We start from the raw sequence: 22,993 nt of genomic DNA, 5'->3' as shown, positions 1-22,993 counted from the left end.
CTATACGGAATGATTAAAATTTGCTATAACATTTACCAGTTCTTGCATGTAAATACATCAGTGAGTGTGACCTATCCAAATGATACATTGACAAAGCTAATGCATATATTAATCAGTCATAAAAATTCTTTGAAATTGCAAACAAATGTTCTTGGTAAAGCAGCCAGTAATGATGATGTGGCAGAACGAGATCAATTTTCCAGCAGGCAAAAGCATTAAATGCATTAGTTTAAGGTCAGATATATGCATTTTGTTATCGAGATTTACATGTACTGCGTTTGATTTTGGATAATATGGCATTGAAAGAAAAGATAAATAAAACTGGTTCTTCATCTGAGTATTTAGAACATGATCCAGATAAAGTCAAATACTTTGCAGGAATAAATTCCATTGAATTGATAGCACTTTTCCAGTTACTGTCTCCAAGTATACCCGAGACATCTAAATGTGTTCTTAGCATGTTTGAATAGTTCATGTGTTAATAGTGAAGCTTAGGTTAAATCTCAGTTTGCAGGACCTTGGCTGTAGATTTCAAATTTCTCCCAGCTGTGCAAGCAAATATTCTCAGACATTATTCCCATGATGCATACTAAGATGAAGTCTTTGATTCTGTGGCCAGAGAGAGAGAGAGAGAGAGAGAGTGACGGGGGGAGGCAGCAAGCAAGCGAGCGAGCATGAGAGTGAGAGAGCGAGAAAGACAGACAGACAGACAGACAGATAGACAGACAGAGACAGACTGAGAAGAGTTATATATGGCAATGCCGATTGAATTTAGAAAATATTTTGGTGTCAGATATTAATAGTGATTGATTACTTTTAATTTGTTATTGAGAGACCATCCAATGTATTGACAAGAACAAAAACCTAGTCAAATTACAAACACGAACATCGGAGTGAAATTTATGATTATAATTACACAACATGATGCAGTGTCTTTTCTAGCCAGTGGAGGGGGTGAAAGAGTGTCAGAACTGTGGTCTTCAAAAACAAAACGTATGCCACGAGATTTAATGCTTGCTCATATGGGATTCAATATTCAAGAAATTTCGGCAAGCTTAATAAGTGCAGAAGTAGAACTTCCCGCTTTCACAAAAGAAAAAGCTCAGCTGTCACCAAATGAGTTAAAGGCAACAAGGAAAATTGCTCACAGTACAATGCATGTGAAAAGAGTAATTGGTATTGTCAGAAACAAGTACACCATTTTACAAAGTAAAATAGACTTTGACTATCTCCAGTGCAGAAGTGAGAAACTCAAATTGATAAAACTGTAACAGTGTGCTGTGCATTGACCGATTCATGTGAATATGTTGTGCCTTTTGAATAGTAAATAAAACGCATGAGAAAGACATTGCATCTATGTCATATATCACACTGTCTCCTTCCTCATAGACATTTAGGGTTACATATTTGTTTACAAGTTTCCATCTTTATGTGACCCTTCCTTGGTCATAATCCAGTTTATCACCAATAATCATGGTTACATCTTGATTGGCAGAGAGCTGCATGGACATTTCACCCTTGGTCCCTCAAAGTTCAATTATCAAAATAAAGCCATTGCAGACTTTTTGTGGACACAACGTTTGAACGCTTCAAAGCAAGATCAAATTATTATGAAGGTAACAATTCAACATTGAAATCTTTGAGATTAACATAATGGTTACAGATCACATTTCAAATTGGTCTAATGCAGCCTTGTGCATATTTGTTTTGGAGCAATGCATTGTTTCTCTATATAATACAAGTGTGTGCAGAAGGGGAGTTATGATGTTGGAACCTTCTTCATTAAAACTAGGTGTTTGTAATGAGAAGATTTCTATTTCAAATTCAACATGAATAAGTGCACATTTAGTGAATGCACAATAAACAAAGTATGTTTTAACTAATGTAATACATTCACTATGATAAATTATAATTTTTCGCCCTGCAGCAGCTTAGACAATCTGTCATATCATATTCTGTCTCTAAAGTAATATATCTCTCTACCTAATTGCATCTGATGGGGAAAATTTATTTTCTCTTAAACTGTGGCAGTTTTCTGCAAATTGGCCAATATCAGTCTCCCCTTGAAATTCTCGTAGTAAAGTCAAACATATGGGCAGTTAATCGTTTCACAGCCAATGACATCTTCATCTTCAACATAAGTTGTTGACATATACGTATCGAATTCGGTGCATCTGTGGTATCCAAATTTATTGCTTGATTACTACTTTGATGATTCTGCATTGGCCAAAGTTATGGAGTATAATTTTCCTATCAGTTTTTTGTACACTTACTGATCGGAAAAAGTTTTTGATTTTTCCACGATGATCCTATAAAAATAAGCACAAAAAAATTCTTCGAAATTGGAGTGTCAACATAGTGACATGCCATAAAATCGCTAAATTCATTTTCATAAACAAGCAATTGGCACTGAATCTAGTAATAGTATTTAACTAGAGCCTATAAACAATGAACATAATCTGAAACTGTAGAATCTTTTGCAAAAAATGGACACTTAATCTCTACTAAAATTTCACCGCAGCGATCACACGATGCTACACCATCTGATGTGGCTACCATAAATGGATAAAATGGATAAATAATGAATCCACATCACGCAAACTAAACTTCTTTTGGTTTTTCCTTATTGTTTTATTGCACAAGAGTTTAGCATTGTTTCATGGGTACATCCCCATTCGGTCTTCTCAGAATTGACACATTTCGTAGATGAGTAACAAATGCGTCTAATTTGAATTTCTGATGGATTGTTTGTTGATGTATGGCATACAGATTTGATTCTTGAGGCTGTCACCATATAGCTCTGAAGTTAAATGACTTTTTGTACTTCCTTGACCTTTTGTGTCTGTCTCACAATTGTTATTTTCTTCTGATGTCACACATACATTCTCAAGTATTTTTTCACAGCGTTGCCTTAATGTTCCTTACTAGCATTAAGATATTTATCCTGATAAGGTTCAGATACTATTTTACCCAGGGTTTTTGGCTTAGAGTTGTGTGTATACCCTGTTACAGGCGATTAAAATACAGGCCAATAACATGCAGCATCAAGTGACACGAAGAATTTTGATATTCTTTACTTCTTGGTTATGTTACAATCGGTAGCGTTTTCTTCTTATTCAAAGGCAATACATGAATCCCAGCTCATGTGGTAGCGTGATCTGCAGTGAAGGCGCGAAGCTCTTGATGCAATACATGAATCAGCAGTATGGAGGCGGAGCTGTATGTGTAGCAGCAAGACACACCGTGTGACAAAATAGCTGGCAAGGGCAGCGCAATTTGTAACATAAAGTATTTGAAGGAAATGGGTTCCTGAATGTGCAAAAAGACAGTGAACAGTATTCTGTGATTGTAATATTATACAAATCAAATGGTTGTATGAACCACACTCATTTTGAAAGCATTGCTTTAGAAACCATACTAATCTTTGAAATATGCATTCATATGAACCTTATTCATCATTTCTATATCGTAAATGATTCATATTTTCTGACATATTCAGTATGGCAGTTTGGGATAACTTTTAGTGTATGTATTTATTTCTTCACATGGTTATCAATCTTATTTATAATGAATAATCAGTGTGCTAGGTATATCATTATTATTCTTACGTTGTTGCTTGTCGCATATTTTTATTTTTATTACCCCCTTTGACGACGGAAAAGAAAACACGGACAGTTGTCTTCGTCGATTTTAGCGATATATTGAGAATAAGAAGTGGAAACTTAAAGTATGTTCATTTCTGTCTAATTTCCTATGCAGACTTGTAACTTTTAACCAACGAATGAGGAGCAATTTATCACATTTACTCCCACATATCTTAACTGTCAGGTATATTTAGCTCATATTCAGTTCATGTTTTTCATTTGCTTGTGTTCAACAAATACTTTTGAGTAAAGCACACGTATCGTCTGTTATGTTCATACCTATGACATTAGCCTTTGTTAATGTTTGCGACTGGATATCACATTATATTCTATGACTACTTATTACTTTGAGATCATCATGTTTGTGTTTAATCCAATCTCGCCGACTGAACTCGGTAAACGTAATGTAATCCTCTCTTCTATATGCATCAATGATCAGCTTGTGCACGTGGGCAGAATATTAATTAGTTATTGCAAGTCACACTCATTCATAATTTAAAGATCTTTTGGTTTTCAGAACCTAGTTATAGGGATATTTACTGAAGAAAGTGCAAATCATGCATCATTGCCTTACAGGGGACTATCAACTATATTGGAAACGTTAAGTGTTGGTAATACATTAAAATATTAATACCTAAATTCCTGTCAAAGCTTATCATGTCTAAGTATTCTTAAGTGAAAAAGTTTTCACATTATTTATTTTATAAACAGTATAATGAATTGTCTTCGGCATGTGCAGGTGAGAGCACTTCATATAGGAATATGACGTCCTAGCCTTTTTTGCCATAATGACAACGCATTTTGTTTTGGTGTTGACCAGTATTCATTCGAATGCTGTCTGAATGAAAACAATTTAAGGATCTGTGTCACAGTATTTTATTTATTATACGGTGCTGCAACTACACAAATGGAGTTTGATAGATTTCCTCGCATCTCTGTTCATGAATCTTAAAGCCACATCGTAGTAAAATAAAGACAAAATGACTAAGCACAAGTATTTTATCAATTGTCTGTTGAAAATGGGTCATAACTAAAACGATTTACCAGAATACAATTATATGATTTGAGCAATGCTGTTTTTTTTTAAATGTTTGTGTGTATGTAATAGTTACACACAACGAGTTAATTAATCACAAATATCAGATACTTTATCTCTCGAGTGTGTTGGGCGAAGCCATACATATTTTATGTCTATTGGGATTTTTGAATTAATTATTTATTGGCTGGCTTATAAAGTACTCGACCGTCTTTATAAGTTTTAGTGTACCGTAAATGAGTCATCAAACCTCTTTCTGGTTTTAATACTACGTCTTAACAAATTTCTACAGGACAGGATAAGTGTCATGAAGAGAGCTTTTAACCTGTGAACGACATTCATCGACTAAACAAATAATGGAATGACGAAACGGGCAGGCATCGGTTGCTCTTGAGCCTATAAATTTGTTTTTGGTTTAGCGGATGATCTAATATCAATGCAGTGCCATGTATTTATTTTTAAGACTTCAGGGCTTGTTACAATTTATTTTATTCACTTTCATGGACTTGGCAGATTGTGAGCTGATCTTCAAATATCAGCTAACTTAAAAAAGTTAAGTAAAGACAAGAAAAGTGACCTTTTTTGTCGTATTTTCTACTTATTGACTTTTTATCGAATGCATGTTTGCCTCTCTCTCTTTCCACACAAACACACACACACACACACACACACACACACACACACACATACACAGACACACACACGCACAGACAATGTAGTTTAATCAGCAAATACAGAATAATGATACATATGGGTTATTTATTTCTCCCTATTGTTATGTATATTGTTAAGTCTAGGGGCTTTAACTATGGAACAACGTAAAACTAACGAGCATTACATTTTTCAAAATATAATTGCTTCCCTAAAATATAACATTAAACAAAGTGAAAGCATTGAAAATAAATTAAGATATATGAATTGATAGAATATTATCCTTTATATACTATGAATTTCATGGTGATCCGGAAACTATTAAAAGGTATTCTGAATGAAGGTTATAATTTGTTTCAGGATTTAGCTTTAAACCATCGTGTATGTCAGCTCCCTCTTTTGATCCACTATAGTATTGTTTAAACGCACACACACACACATGTATATATATATATATATATATATATATATATATATATATATATATATATATATATATATATATATATATATATATATATATATATATATATATAGAGAGAGAGAGAGAGAGAGAGAGAGAGAGAGAGAATGTTTGACTATATCTAGTTATCCATGCGACTGACATTGACTATTTTGTGTATAAACCTTTTCTCGCTCGCTAATATGATATGTAGGTAGATTCTTCAGTTAACCAATTCTTCAATTCAGCATATTTGATTTTTTCCTTCCCATTTAATTCGTTCTCTCAATTCCTATATTTCTGAGAATCAACCGAATTTACAGGATTGTGTTAAAAATATCTTAAAAGGTGTTCTTTGTAAGTAATATTCGGAAAATATTTAGTTCTTGATACGTGCCAATAATTGCTTTGTCGTATCACCTGATTATCCTGTTGACATGTGCTGTCTGCTTGATGAATCTGGCTGGAATTCAGTCGATATGAATTGGTCCATTTGATTTACCACTGCTGTCCTTATCTCTACAGACTCTTCCTAGTCGAACGACACCTGTTTAATTTTCGCTTTTTTAAGAAATTGTGGTGTGCTTTCATGGACACATGCCCTTGTATAATGTCATTGTTGACATCAGTTTTGTTTTCTGATTAACATATCGTCCTTGCCCTACTTAGTATTGTTGTCTTACTTCACATAGGTGCCAACTCTAAGCTCCATGTCAGACGGTTCAGTGTAAAGACCACCTTTAAGGATTTAGTCTATCATGGCTCTGTTCTTTGTGATCATATCCTCTTAATTAGCTATCGACTTTGGGACGTGGTCAGCGCTGGCAATGTTTGGTAATTTCTGTGTATATGGCAAACTCATTTTGAACATCAGATGCCTTATATACTTCTATAATCGAGGGAAACATTAGGGCCTGTGTGCCATGGATTTCCTAAACGTATGTCCGTAAGCAATCGTTGAGACACTCTCTATCAGCCCTTATTAAACCCTGCGACATGTTTGTTGCTTCGTTTCTGTCATGTTTTCCACATGTAGGCTACCTAAAAGTTTAGAGCTCGGTTTCATATATAGTGGGGTTTAACACATAGATTAAGAAGATTCCCATATGCTTAGGCCAGCTCAGATGATTAGCTTTCCCCGCCCCCAAACGAAATTTATATAGATCACTTGAAGACCGTTATTTATGCAGTGCTTCATTGTTCAATCAACCGCTCTACTCGCGTGAAAATTATTATATAAGACTTTGTATTATTTAATGTGAATGTCGTTGTTTATGCATCCCATTATGTTTTCCCCGGGTCTAAATACTTCATACTTCATACAAAGGTTCTAGCCAACCCTTGTAAACCTGATGTTCCAGTCGTTCCAACGGATGCTGGCAACAGGTGATTGCTAACGCTGATGCCAATTTTGCCTAAATCTCATTTTGTTATCTACATTTCCTGATCTTTAGTTTATATAAACCTCTTCGGTTTCGACGCTGGGTATTTTTTGTTTTGTAAACACTTCAAGAAATTTGTCTTTCATAAATGAGACATTATTCGACTCGTACACGTCGTTTTTCAACAATAGCTGGCAGATATACATCTTCTCTGCTTCGTTATAGTTGAAGACTCCGCCGACTTTATATTAAGTATCACTATTAAAGTAAAGCACTTCTGGCGATGCCATCGCTCTACACTAGTAATCACACAAGAGCTGGCAATATGTTGTATTGACCAATTCTTGATGTAGATATTTAGGTTCAATAACAGGTGAAAGAGTTAGACAGCATTTCGACTGAGCTTGATAACAACAAATTGAAAGTGGTTTGACATCATTACGTGCCAATCCACACAATTTCGGATGAGTATTGCAACATATATACACTCAAAAGAGTGATAAAGTTTGCCGTTATTTTAAAAAAGGCAGACTTTTGTCAACCTTAATCAGATACACTGAGCTGAAAATATCGTTAATGTAAACAACAACAGTACACTGCTGCCATTTTTTCCAGCGGATGGTGAATCCTTCATGGTCATACATACTGTTTCGTTGGAAACCCAGCCAGTGAAGATTACGTGAGGGTGGCATTCATGAGCTCTCCATACGTATTTTACATGAGAAACTAAAATTAGTTAATATGCTCGAGTGTCTTAATTTTATGAGTTAATGTTGTTCTGGTCTTTTTAATAGCCAAACTTCTGTCGCTTCGGTGTCATTGCCGTCAGTGGACCGAGTGCTGCCAGTACATATTTAAATACCTGATACTAAAGTTTGACAGAATCACAATTGTTGTATCTGGTCCGGCGTTGGTCGAAAATATAAACAACCCCCAAAAATAAAGAAGCATGGAAATATCACTGAAACAACATGTATCGTGCTCTATTTGCCAGGCTCAAGATCAAAACATGAGGCTTATTTTCAGGACAAATACTACACTAATCAACCTGCATTTTAGTGCCTTCAAAGGAATCATCGCCACAGTGCTAAAAATCTGATAGCCCGACGCCCGGAACCTCTCTAATTTGAGATCGGCGCGTCCTGGTCGTAATACGGCGCAAGCTGATAACAATCATTTCACCACTGTCATAAGTGAAATTGAGATCTGATTTTAATCAAATTAAAACAGAGGGTGTCATGCTAAAACACGTTTTGGTACTTCCTAACCCAATGACACGGTCGTGTTCCAAGAATTTTTTTTTTTGTAATCTTCGAAAATAGAAACAAAAAAGAAAACGAAGAAAGCAAAACCACTTTCAGTACATGCCCGACATGTAACACGTATAAGCAGAAAACATTCATGATTGGAGATGACGTAAAGTTATCTTTTGGGCAGTTTAATTAGCTTTGATCAAAAGGGAAAGAGGTCAGGTATAACCCATCATTTCTCATATTACTCAATTAGCTGAAAATAGTGAGATGTGTTTGAAGACTGCAGTGGGTAAGCCCATTGTGCTAATTTCCTTAGGTACGATGAGGACATGGAACAATCCAATATAAGTTAATCGATGAGATGATCAATACATGTAGGAAAACAAAATTTATTACATATCATTGAGAATGTTTTGACCATATGTATTTTAGATTTTTGACAAGTTTGTGAACAGTGTCCACATTTCTTTTAAGTTGGATTTTACTGCATATATAAAACTCAAATCATGATCATGTAAATTGTCAGAATAGTGTTTGATTCATTTTTGAAGGCAACTTAAGCAGCAAATATCTTTTAGTATAACCCAACAAAAATAACTTTTAGAACTTTTAGAACTCCTATTCAATGGAGTTTAACCACAGAAAAGGGGCGGACAATTTTATCCTTTGCACAAAGTACAAAGTCAGCTTGGTTCCGACCAGGATTCGATCATAGAATCCAGAGGTAAAGTTTAAACACCATGACTATCCAGACTCTAGCGAGTGCAGTGATAAACACTAATTACACTTGCATTAATTTCAAACCCTCTATTGAACATTACTGAATCTAAATTTGAAATGCAGCAATTGCAACTCTGAGTGACAAATAATATTATTTAAAAAAGAGAAATTTGGGGCATATGGAGACAGGAGTCAGGACTTGTGGAATTTATGTCAGGGCTTGTGAGTTTTGTAAGACACCAGCCCAGGGCCTTGGTCTTAAAAGGTTTTTCTTTGAGCACTGCGCCGACTCCTGCGCGTTCGTCTGTACTTTGTAAGAAGTAGAAGATATTGAACTATCAATATTGCTGTTAACATTTCATTCCGAAGAGGCGCCTATATTGCCAAAACCTCCACAGCCAAGAGCGCGACAATTGAAGCTATTAAAAAAACAAGCAACAAACAAGCCAGTAATAAGAATATATTTATTTATGGCAAATTATATATACTGGCCCTTATCGGTCAACGGAAAGTCTTTTCGACCTGTGCAGTATTCGAACCGTTTTCTTCGGCCAATTGCGTCTGGTGTTGCCTTCACTGATGAATACGTTCGTAAATTCAATCCTTTTGAATTTCCTAAGGTGGAACGCTAGGAATTCAGTGAATCTTCAAATAATAGAATTTAATTCTTTTGCAGTTCCTAGTTTTTGATTACTCTTTAATTTCATCAGCAGCAAAATTATTTTTCTTTTCCTCAAGATTGGTGACTCTGACTGAAATGTGTATTTCTCAATGACAGAACAAATTAATAAGAAATATATGGGTGGTGAGGGTGCTTAGATGACATGAATAAAGTTTCTGACAGACTATATGTGACCTGTTGAGCCACTGAAACTATATTTAAGCAAATATCACAAAGATGTACCTGCGGTATTTTGTCACATTGATAAGGCTGTTTTAGTAATCCCATCAGTTCTTGGAATCTTGTTCTCTATGAAGTCAGCATCAGCCCAGTATCAGTCCTTCAGTTACCACGCTTTATGTCTGACATTTACAAATACGCTGGGTTTGAAACAAAGTACAAACACACAATTGTTCCAGAGCAATTGCTGTCGAAGCAATAAATGATGGTGGTCAAATATTTAGGCACATTATCCAAACAATGAATGATGATGGCCTAGGAAATTGGCATATAGTATGTATGTCAGAACACATGAGTCCTCTATCTGATCATATAATATAGATCTTTATACTAAACAGAAAGTAGATATGAGCAAATTCGTGTCTATTAGCGCCATTGGGTACATATATCGAAAGTCATACGTATGTAACTAATTGGTCCAAAAATCCGGTCCTGGAGTCTCATTTTTAGTCAACATAACACGTGACAAATATTCAAAACATTCTCCAGCATCATGTATTTTAAATAAATATACATATACATTCAATAATTAACCACTAACTTGAGCTAAAAAGAACTCTGGAAGATATAGCATAAGAACTTTTATTGCTACTTTGTACAAATCCATTTTCAAATATTAATCACTATCCATCAAACGTTTCAGGTTGTTAGTCACAAAACACTGAAAAGGACATAACTGCATATTTCTTTCAACACGATTACGATATTTAAATTTGTCTTAATTGAACTCTTTTCGCAACAGAATTAGTTTAATATTGTTTCTCATCGTTTTTCGAGCAAGATATTAAACCGTTTTCATAGTAAATGGCATTTTAATTACGTGATCTTTATATTAATGAGGTTTTCTAATAGTTGTAAGAATATATTTAATTAAGAGCGAGATTGTACAGAAAAAGCCCCCTCACTCATTGCACTTAAATATTTATTCTAGACCAGATGTGATCGTGTTCATTAAACTCTGGAATGATTAGGGAGAATTTTACATACCAAACGGCTTCACTTTATATTGACAACGTCTATATGTAGTTGCAGATGACACAATTTCTTTTGCTCATTTTGTGAGTGGAATCTTTTAGAATTCCTTGCTGACATATTTTTCATTTCGAACGTTGTCAATCCAGTCATACATTCTTGGTATTGGAAATTAATCTGTTTTGGTGACATTGTTCACCTTTCTATAGACAAATACTGAAATTATCTAGTTTCGGCACAAGAATGCACGGTTAACTCCATTCACGTTTAATTAGGTTCAATAAAGTCGTTCTCCAGCAAATACTGAATATTTTTATTCCAAATATCACTGCTTGTTAGGATTCATCCTGTGAAGATGTTGTTTCACATGTGTATAATCTACAATTTCAACGTCATGATAGATTTTATTTGTTCGCGTTGAAACACCTGGAAACAAGTTCTGAATTTTGTAAGAGTTTATTTTTCTGTCTTCCGTAAGTTAATCGTGGTATGGCTGTATGTTTTGTATCAGCATGGTAATTTTCTTGATATTCAAGAATTGCTGGCAAAACTATAGTTTTTGATTAAAAGGAAGCGCTTAGCCTAGTCCAACACTGCTCTCGTTGTTTACACATCACCTAGCATTCCGTCTAGCAAAAGTGAATTACACATGCTTTGCTAACAACTTGTATAGCTTCTGTTATTTGCATTGTCTATATTTAAAATTCTGTATAGGTTGCTATTATCCTAATCACTTGGGTGGTACACGAATGTGTGATGTCTGACGTACACAGTCATTTATGATAAAATCCCCTTGTCAAAGCTCAAATGATAAACGAAAATGCACACACATTATATTGAAAACTAAAATATTATTAGTAATTAAGAGAACACGATTAGCATTCTCTACGACATAGACAAAATGGAAGATGTTTGCGTTATATTTGATTTTACAAACAGTATTGGTATTGAATGATATGCTGGCGCAGCGCCATTGTCCTGGAGGAGCGCGGTTCCTAAGCAGAACGTCTGCTCTTGCTCTAAGTTCAGCTTCGTGAATTTCCTCCTGGAGAAAAAGAAGAACAACCATCATTTTAATTTGATTAAAGATAAGGTCGTACAATGACATTTTTTATGCCTATTCTGTCAGAATTATTTCGAAGTTATGTATGTTTGTATGTATGTATGTATGTATGTATGTATGTATGTATGTATGTATGAATGTATGTGTGTGTGTAATTTGTATGGAAAAATATAAATACCAACAAAATGCTTATTAAAGGCCTTTTTTCATGGAATCGGTTAAGAACGGTTTGATTTTGCAATTTGCGTCAAATATTTTAAGTGTGTTTTCCGTTTTGTAATTTAATGGTGTTTGTTTCTTGTAATCATATCATTATATCTATATACTGTCAAATATTTTAAAGCGCTTAGAGCTTTTAAACATTAGGTGTTATACAAAGTCCTCATTATTAAGATTATTTGCTATTTTGTTTGTATAGATAAAGACATATGCAATTTTAAAATAGCATAAAGCAGTATTTATCCTTAGTAGAGTCTCAGCACAACTTTATTTTATGAATGCCTTACACTCTATTTTCTTAAAGATCATATTCGGATGGTACTTCAACTTTCATAAACTGACATCAAATAAACGTTCAAATATTTTATCTTTAAAGAAATAACAAATCGTGTTGTGTGTGTGTGTTTTTAACGACACAGCAACAAAAGAGGTTTTTTAGAGTCCAGGCACTTGCAAAGGTCAATTACACAATACATTAATAGACCCGAGCTAGGCTTGATTCAAACCCCACACACTTTCCGTTGTGAGTCTTGTAAGAAGAAAAAAGAAAGTGACCCCCCACACCCGCCTCTAAATAAAATAAAATAAAATAATATAAAAACAAAAGGAAACAAAAGAAGAAAGGTCTACTAAAAACAAAGCGAAACCAAGAAGCACTCACATCTTGTTAGATTTCCTATGCTTGCGAAATGTTATAGTTGAACGCAGTAAAACTAGTCTTACCGTTGTCGTAGGACAAATATTATAGTCGAGATATGTCCTAAACTTCACTGTTTGTCATTCACACTTTTGGTGCATAGAGTGAAGCGTTTCACACAAACTGTACCAAGACACCTGGTCCATAAGATAGATGCTGAAATTATTTCGCCATTCAAAATAACTGTTGTAAAGCGTTGTATTTTTTTGTTTATCAATTTTATGTAGTCAGCAAAATCTTTAACCGATGGAAATTCAGATACATTGATGTATGTATTAGGCACATATCCATTCAAAGTGTCCATATGTTTCCAGTTAACAACAGGAATCTGCTTTTGATTTTGAGCCTTCCAATACTTTCTGTTATGTAATCCTTACAATAATTATGGATGTCATAAAAATGTTGAAAAAATGACGGAAACATATATGTAACTTAAATAGAGGAGTAATAATTATAGGCACCATTTGTGAAACAGTTTATCAAAGTTATTTTTCCAAAACCTTTAATATCATATCTATATTTTAGGATGAGGTGAAAATATAAAGATCTTCTTTTTAAAGATTAATGTTAACCCTATGACCCTGTGGGACTCAATTTTGCAAACGTTAGGCTTAAAGTGTTAAACTACATTATTTAAAGTCATAAACAGGATGACATATTTGTGACTAGAGTAAAGTACGGCAATTTTCAAAATTATTACATAAGAAAAGTTATATAGTTAGGATACTAATTTAAGTTGTGTGATTCTTTCGTAAATTAACAACGTTCACTGACGATTTTTGATTTCTATTATGAAATATTTCTTGGAAGAAAGTCATCACGAATGGTATTTAGTTACTTCCTTTATATATTTCCTTCATGATAGTAGCTTGTCGAATTATATTTACAAATACGTCTATAAGGTTAATTAGGCACAAAATGTACATTAAATTTATTACAAAAAGAATCTAAAGAGATTAACCGTTCTTCTTATCCAATTTTCTTGCTACCTGTGAAATACATTCATTGTCCTACAATATCCTATAAACTGTCTTCCGTTGCGTCTTAGTCTCCGCATATTTTCTTTTAGATTTGTACATGTTCTGGAATAAATTGTCGAAAAGTCATTTTATGTATTGGAACACACTTTCAAAAGTTGGACAGAAACAAAGTATTTTGGGTTTGTTTTGGTATCATTCAAAAGTTATATCCTCAGTGTGTCTGTGTGCTAAAAAAAGAAAGTTTATTTAACATTCATTTACCTGTATTAAGATAATTTATCATATTATGATACAAAATAAATGAAGTATTGACAGACAGACAATACCTATTAATATTGATTTGCAGTAATTGTACTTATTATTTTTGTACATGATATAATGTCTTACTATATTGTTTCTTTCTATTATTTTTTTACGCATGACAGTAGCTTATTTTTGTTAAATTTCCAACATATATCCAGGCACGCTTGTTTGGAATATATTTTGTTCCGTATTTGATTTCATACAGTAAAATAAATGCAGTCAAGAAGGTTCATTGAGCCAAAATTACACATTCTATTAGAATACAAATCTTAATTGTAAGATACGTTCTTCTTATCCAATGTTCTTATTATTTGTGCATTTTGGTTTTATCAAAGGAATGATACTTACATCAAATTTGCTTCTAATGTATCTCCGAGCACACAAAATGTGCTCTCCTATTATTGTCGCATACGTCTCCGGTTACGTTGTCTTAGGTTCCTTTAACATCTTTTACTTGTTTTGAAGAAGATCGATTTTATTTACTGGAATATTATTTCAAGTTTTGTCCATAAGTACACTTTATTGGTTTCGAAATTTAGTTCAACTTTCTCAGTGTGTCCGAGTAAGTGGGAAACAAATTCGACGGTTTCATACATTGTTCAAAATTTCAGTTGTGACATATCAACCTTCTTCTAATACACTAGTCAAAGTTGGACAGAATAAACCGATTATTTTTGCACTGAAATTTTCATGCTTATTTCAATATGGTGTATAACAAGTTATATAGATTTCCTAGCCATTATAAAAAGTTTAAAACAAATAAACTGGTCAACGTTGAGACCGTTTGCTAAAAACTGTAAAATAGATTGGCCCGGCAAAAAAGATATAACATTTTGTAACATTGTCTTATTGTGATCTTGTTTGTTTCTTAATGGTTACAAATATCGTTTACGCAATACAGGTTTATTCATCTCATGTGTTATATGTTTTAGCAGCGTAAGATTTTCCTGAATCATTAACATTATAACTTCAAATCTCGATGACTTTACATCTAACTGTTATTTCCTCAAAATATTGATACTTTTCTATGCAGAAATTGCACATGTATTTCCAATTGTGAAAACCATAATCTCCAGAGTATGTCCATGAACCACATTGACCGTAAAGTACATTTAATAACTAGTTTCATTTTATACGTTCAGTGACCTTTATTAACACAGTTCAGTATATTTTTGTCCTTTTTAAAATACATTTATGAAGTAGTGACGGATTTATATTGACTATGGAAATTCACATGTATTATTTATACTGAATGCAGTCGTACATTGAATTTCTACACTGAAGATTTATTTCCAATCTTTTAAACAGGTATGCAGAGGTTGTTTGCAATCTTGTAGTGAGAGTCGCAGTAGGTCATTAGGGTGTGATCCAAATGTTAAGGATCCGATACTACGCCACGCCAACGTATGTTGCCTGCGTCGGTACATCCTTGGAATAGGCAGTTCACCTCTCTTTTTCCTCTGCGTTATATAGCAAAAAATGTATTAATGGTGCCCTAAAAATCAATGGAAGAAAACCAAGCAAAATAACTTCTTTACTATGATCTTAGTTATCAACTTTTCCTTTTGTTTTGTAATTTCGAAAATTAATCTTCAGCTATAATATTGTAAAACTATTCTTCTATACTAATTGTACGTAACAAAGTTAAAAGTTTTGTTTTGTAGTATTGGCGATGAAATACTCATTTAGAGACCATTCTGATATCTTTTGCGACTGCAGCAAACATTGTTTCATTGAAGCCATTGATATCAATAGGATCGTTTTCAAGCTACATTAGGCAAATTCTCCTTTAAGATTTTTCAATTAAATTTAAAGAATATTTATTTGAATTTACCAGCTTTATCTTTAATTGCACAATTAAGTGCATCTATCGTCTTAGAAGCAAATAGGCGAGATATCGTATGTTTTGACAATTAATGTATATGCCAAATATAATCAAATTTCTATATTTAGCTGTGTCCGAAAATCTTTGAAAGATGCATTTTTAAGTAAGTATACAATTGCTTTAAAAAACTTTCTCTTTTTTTATAAATATCATTCAGAATATCTTCCTTCTCTGTTTTTCAACTGATTGCAATTCATTAGAACAATCTCAAAATTCTTGGTTTGTATTTTGTGACCTATAAAAAGCTTTTGATCGAGTATTGCACAGTGGTTTGTTATTTAAATTGAACGAATACGGTGTTTCAGGTAATATGATAACATGGCTTGAAAGTTATTTAAGTAACAGAAAACAAACCGTGGTTTCGAACAATATTTATTCACGGGAAATCATTATAAATGCTGGTTTGCCGCAAGGACCGTGAATGGGCTACTCATGCGGTTAATTTATGTAAAGAATATTGTCGATGGTATGAGCTCCCTCACTTGTCGTTTTGCAGATGACTCATCTCTGCCTTATCTGTCCCCTTATTTTACTGAAATAGAGCTTGTGATGAATAATTATCTAATACAACTGCATTACTGGTCCAACAATAGCTCTAGATGTTAATCCAGAGCAAATAGTGGATATGTTTTTCACGAACAAAAACGTCATGAACTTGTTGACAATATCGAATTTAAATATGTGTGGATTCACAATGCCATATATGATTATTGCTTTCATCAGTACCAAATGGACTTGTCACATGGATAGTATTTTAAAAACTTCATCATCTCTAATAGTAAATCTAAGAAAACTTACATGCAAACTTAGCAGGCCAATTTATCAAATCTGTATATAACTTATATCAGGCCTATCTTGAAATATGACAGTGCAGTCTTGGATGGATGCTCGTTGACCGGTTGAGAAGAATTGGAAAAACTACGGCTTGAAGCGGCATTTCCTTTGGACACAATATATTATGATTATGTTGAAAACTAATATTATGCTTAATTGTCTGTATTATTTTGTTATTCAAGATCCAAATTTTATCTCAAACTCAATACATGCACTGGTAAAGAGTATAACATTTTTATCAAAGTTAGCGTACCAGTGACGCTAACTGGAAAGTTTAAAATGCGTTAGGGAAATTTGAACTTGCCCCGAAATATTGCAGGTTGAGAAGAAAAATAAACTAAAACAATAGGTAAAATAAATATGTAAAAAACTTTTGTTTTCTCTTTGCAAGAGTACAGTTTTAGAGAGATATCTAAATTATAAAATAAAGTATTGTCAGAATGCATATACAGTATATATATATATATATATATATATATATATATATATATATATATATATATATATATATATATATATATATATATATATATATATATATAGTTTTGGAAACTGCTCTAGTTTTGAGAGAGAGTTATTTGGGTACAAGACCTTGACTTGAAAAATTAAGCAGATATTTTCTTTGAAACAGGTTCATCTGTTTATGGAAACTACAGGATTCTATCTGTATCCCTAGATACGCTACCAGGCTTTTCTTTTTCGCTACAGACAAACCAGTCCAAATGGTTACCTTTATAAAGCGGTAGCCTGTTCACAGCGGTCATTCTAATCTCCTATGTAAATGTCATGTACATAACGGTCGACTGATTTCTGCGCTCTGTGACCAGGTGTTGACAAACCAATGCTTGATCATGCCTTCAGTGGTCACATAAGCAATTCAGCACCGTCCAATCTATGCATGCAAATTAAACGATTAGTTGATGAACGATGCATTTATTTGATAAGGGACTATCATGTGAATAGGCTTAAAAATGTTTCATAACTCGGGAGTACCTCACCGTACTCCAGTCAGGCTTAAATACATAAGGTTCGAAAGAGAGGTAGTTTTATCATTAGGTTAGAAGGTCGAGGCAAAAAGTTCACTGGATGGTGGGAAAGGTTGTTGATTTGACGTGCAAGTAGCCTTTAATGTCATTGTGAGATGTATTAATATCTTGATCTTATTTGCCAGCGAATTAAATCTCTCTCTCTGTGATTAAAATGTTTACCCTTAAGAAGGGAAACAAGTTACATCTCTTTTCACTATGGTCAGAAGGCATTCAATATTTAAAACTTGCCTGTAAATGCAGGCTTCTTGTATTTAGACATGCAATTGTAAATTGCCATTATTTTATTAACTCTATTTCTTTGAAAACTACACATTTTCAGCAAATTAATATACTGTTTGAAGAAGTCAAAATGCTATCCGATCAGGAGGAAAAGTAAAAGCAATTAGACAAAAAGAACAGAATGAGAGAGAGTCTTCTGATACTGCGGAGAAATTTGATGTCAGAACGATTCAAATAAACATTTTCCTATCAATATCTTGAATGAAAACAATCACATTGCCGACATTGCCGGTCCTACAATACAGCTGTATTAATCGCATTTAACCGGACTGATTTTGTGTTCCACTGGTTATGTAAACATTTATAGTTTATCGCAAAAAATGACAGCCTTAGCGCAAATGATAAGTATTATTCTGATATAAATGTATAATAAGAAATATTATAACTGTGTATATGAGAGGCCTACACTGAACAGATATTTTTCATTACCCAGAACGGCCAGCGCACTTGAAACTCAACTGGTTTAGCATACACTTTACTGGCCCTACCAGCTGAATTTAAAACCCATTTTTTTAAACCTTGACTGGCCTTGCGGTAGTCATTATTAACTGAAAATGTAGCCATTTATATATAATGACATGGCAAAGTTGTGCATAACGTAGTTACGTCCTCTGCCTCAATTTCAAAGTCACACAGAATGGGAAAATAAAAGACACAGACTTGCAGAACATGTTTGAAATGTAAAGTTGAAACCATTTTATATTTTAGTGAAATTTCAGACAGTGACATAAACACTCACTCACAATAAATATACTCATTACAACATCAATCTTTTTATACAACAGGTAAGGTCATCGATCCCGTTTAATTACATACATGTTCCTCATTATAAGGTGATTTCACCATGAGCCACAATCCCTTGGACAATGCGATAATAAGGGAATTCTGTATTATAGACAAGTAATTTACTCCATACTAGTCGCATCTCATCCATCGAGGTTAGTGACACTGGAAGAAACGTTCAAGTCTGTAACATATGTCCTTGTCCAAGCGCAAGTTCTGATCTGAATAAGGATTCAACCAAGCATCATAGCTAAGATTAGATTGACGTTGGTTTGCAACAAGAAAGCAGTGATCGGTTCCCTTCTCTCGATTTATATGTTGAGAGAAGCAGCAATGGAAAACCTGGTTAGTGGTTTCAAACACAACTTGAAACGCACGAAGAAGGGATTTGGGGCCCAATATTTCTTTCTTTTAGTGTTCAAAAGAGAATACAACCCTCGTGCACGAACAACGCAGCTCAGCGTTAATCCGATATCTCACACAACGCGATATGCATAATGGTAATTTCAGCTCATGAGAATGAATTGATAGGCAAGCCTCGCATTGAAAAGCAGCCTTTCAATTAGAGACATTGAAGCTATTGGATGGCATGCACAGTCAGCTTTCCTATCACAGAGTTCTTGTCTCAGAGAGGCGACAATTAAATTTAACAGCTTTATTGGCTGCAACCCAGTCAACATACCTTGTTGATTTCAGCAAAACGTCCACACGGGCATTGGCTTAGCGATTTTACGGGATTTATCCGGAGTTTTGTACTGTAAGAAAACGTTGTTGTTGTTATTGTTGTTGTTGCTTTGCGCCTAATGCCATTTTTCATCACACGATAGGCTATACATGGCGGTCAGTATAACCTATGGCATAAACCACTGGCAAGCTTTCTCAAATATAAACACTGGCCCAAAATTCAAACAAACATAGACATACGTGAGATGGCACTGATTGATAAATAAGATGATTTAAGCCACCCGGCCACACCGAGGCAAAGTAAAAAAAAACAACATGATATTCCTTATCGATGTATTTTTTATTGCATGTAACCATCGGTTGTGCTGCCTTCATGTCATTAGCACCATTGATCAATTCTATCTTGTGTTTCAGCCATATATCCTTCGAAAGAAACGAATGATAGAGGTTGGATGTTCTCGCGTTTCATACTATTACTTTTTTTTAGCAAAGCTAAGAATACATGTCCACCGATATTACAATTATCCATCCCACATACATCTCCCTGCAGATGTGAGTATCCGCGTTCATGCAGCTTAGCTTAAACGGGTAAAGAAGAGTGTCTCTGCATTATTTATATATATCTATATCTATGTATCTATCTAAATATATATATATATATATATATATATATATATATATATATATATATATATATATATATATATATATATATATATATATATATATATATATGGATTAGGGAAGTTGCAGAACATACCTGGAACTTAAATGAAACTATTCTTGGAGTAACATAATTAAAATAACAAATATATTTTCCGATGAGATGGGAGTTGAGAATGTAAATCCTGGTTTGTTTTCTTCTTAAGAAAATTACTTGATTGATGTTTGCTTATAAAAGGTCTTTTGTATGATGATATGCTTCAGTTATTTTCCGTTGTTAAGAATGAAAAGTCTTATAATATTTGCGGTTACTATGCACTCAAAGGCTTTATCTATTATCATAAGGTATTATTAATCCAGCTTGTCTGTAGTGTCACGTTAAAGTTTATGAATGACGGGAAACAGGAGAAAACAAGATTTTTCCTATTACGAAAGCATTTATTTGCTTCCACAGTAATTACGTTTTGAAGAAAAGTCAAATATGAAATGAAGCGGTTTGTGCAATCTTTGCTGAAATTGCTGTCCAATACCTTTCGAACTAAGGCTTCATTTATTTTCCAAATCCTTACGTTGATGCAGCTGTTGTCAACCATAGCTATTATAGCGATAATTCAGTTTAAATGGATTCCAGTGAATGAGAACACAACATACATGAGTGAAATAGAGAGGCTAGGTTATATTAAATTTACATTTTTACTTTTATTCAAACTTATATCATGCCTGTCTATACCGTTTGCATTTGTGAACATTGTTGCATTATTCTGCACGAACTTATGGCCAGATCAACCTAAATTCGAGGTACCAAAGGCAGATATTCCTTTTATTTGCTTCCGTGTTGTCACACGAGGTTTGTTTAGAAATCTAGTTGCAGAAAACTTACGAAGAAACATAGAAACCTGTCAGAGAACTGGAATTGAGAAGTTCAAATTTGAGGTTGTTACGGATATAGCCCTAAATTTGAATGCATCATTATTTGTTCGAGAAATTGTGGTTCCAAAGGAATATGTCTCAAAAAATAAGTCATTGCATAAAGCTCGCGCTTTGCATTATTGCCTGGAGAAGGAGATTGATATTTTGTCCGATGACGACTGGATTGTACACTTAGATGAGGAAACAATTCTTACGGAAGGATCAGTGGTTGGATTGGCGAATTTCGCTACAAAGGAACTCGGATCTGTTGGTCAAGGTGTAATAACATATGCCAGTGAAGGTATAGTTAATTGGTGGACAACATTAGCTGACAGTGTTCGTGTTTCTATCGATATTGGTCTGATGAAATTCTGCTTTCAGAAGCTACACCGTCCCATCTACGGGTTGAAAGGATCGTTTATTATTGTAAAGTCTCCAGTCGAGAAAGCACTAGGTTTTGACTTTGGTCCAAGGGGCAGTATAGCAGAGGATCTTTATTTTGCTCTGGAGGCATGGAAAAGGGGTTATAAATTTAATTTTGTAGAAGGTGAAATGTGGGAGAAGAGTCCATTTACTGTTGGAGATTATATTCGACAAAGAAAACGCTGGTTTGTCGGAAGAATGTTCACACTACTAAGCCCAAGTATACCAATCAAATATAAACTTTTTTTAATCCCCACAGATTTATGTTGGTTGCTTCTGCCTTTAAATCTGTTAAATGTACCTATATCACTATTTTTCCCAATGTTGACTCCGAGCGTTATCATTTTATTGAATGACATAATTGGAGGACTCGTGATTTTTCTTTTTACATTTGGGTCTATAAAATCTTTTAGCATAAGGAGATACGGATTGGTTCGAAAATTAATCATCTGCATCTGGACCATACTTATTATTCCTTTAACAGCGTGCATGGATGGCATCGCGTCCACGTGTGGATTCTTTGGGCAATTGAATAATGAATTTTATATCGTGGAGAAAGAACATGACTTGCGTGAGAGAAGTACCACAGAAGATCTATAAAGATAGCACTGCTTTCTGTTGAGTAGGTTGGACAACGGGACGAATCCTTGTGTTAACGTATATAACAATGACACCGACAGTAGGATATGTTTACAATACATGGTTTTGAAATATGATGTATGAAACAACTCAACCAATACTAATATCAGATAATTTTATTAGGTAGCTAATTTGTTAGACAGATGGACATATATTATATTTTACCTATTTGTTATCGTTAATGCATACTTATATATTAAACGAGTGCAATCAGCTTATTTTAATCAGGAGGTGATGATTGTTTACAAATTGTGAGCAAGTCAACAAGTTTATCTTTCAAAGTACTGCAATCCATGTAAAAAAGACATCCAAAAATACATTTTCATTGATATGTACATATTTTTGCTATTGCATTTTAAGATTGTATTGATGCTGCTACTTGCATTGTAAGATTGTATTGATGCTATTTATAAATTGTCTATGTATTTAAGGTTTTCTTAACTATTAAACATGTTACAGCCTTCCCGCTGAGCAATTTCGTTTAGGTATTTAGTTATTTATAAATTATTAGCAATGACCGTTATAATATAAAGCAATTTAAATGACTATACAGAAGCGGTGATATTTCGCATGTTTCATTTT

The 22,993-nt window shown here is 33.9% G+C and overlaps 1 pseudogene; it reads left to right on the top strand.

Annotated features, from left to right (window-relative positions):
- The first annotated feature begins 293 nt into the window (after positions 1 to 293).
- Positions 294 to 22,670, top strand: LOC149771420 (glycolipid beta-1,4-mannosyltransferase egh pseudogene; annotated as a pseudogene).
- The last annotated feature ends 323 nt before the right edge of the window (positions 22,671 to 22,993 follow it).

This window comes from Sinohyriopsis cumingii, unplaced genomic scaffold (genome assembly GCF_028554795.1).
Source record: "Sinohyriopsis cumingii isolate HCF-2022 unplaced genomic scaffold, ASM2855479v2 utg001869l, whole genome shotgun sequence".
Taxonomy (NCBI): Eukaryota; Metazoa; Mollusca; class Bivalvia; order Unionida; family Unionidae; genus Sinohyriopsis; species Sinohyriopsis cumingii.
The sequence above is the reverse complement of the archived record's forward strand: the minus strand, read 5'-3'. Positions and strand labels throughout refer to the sequence as shown.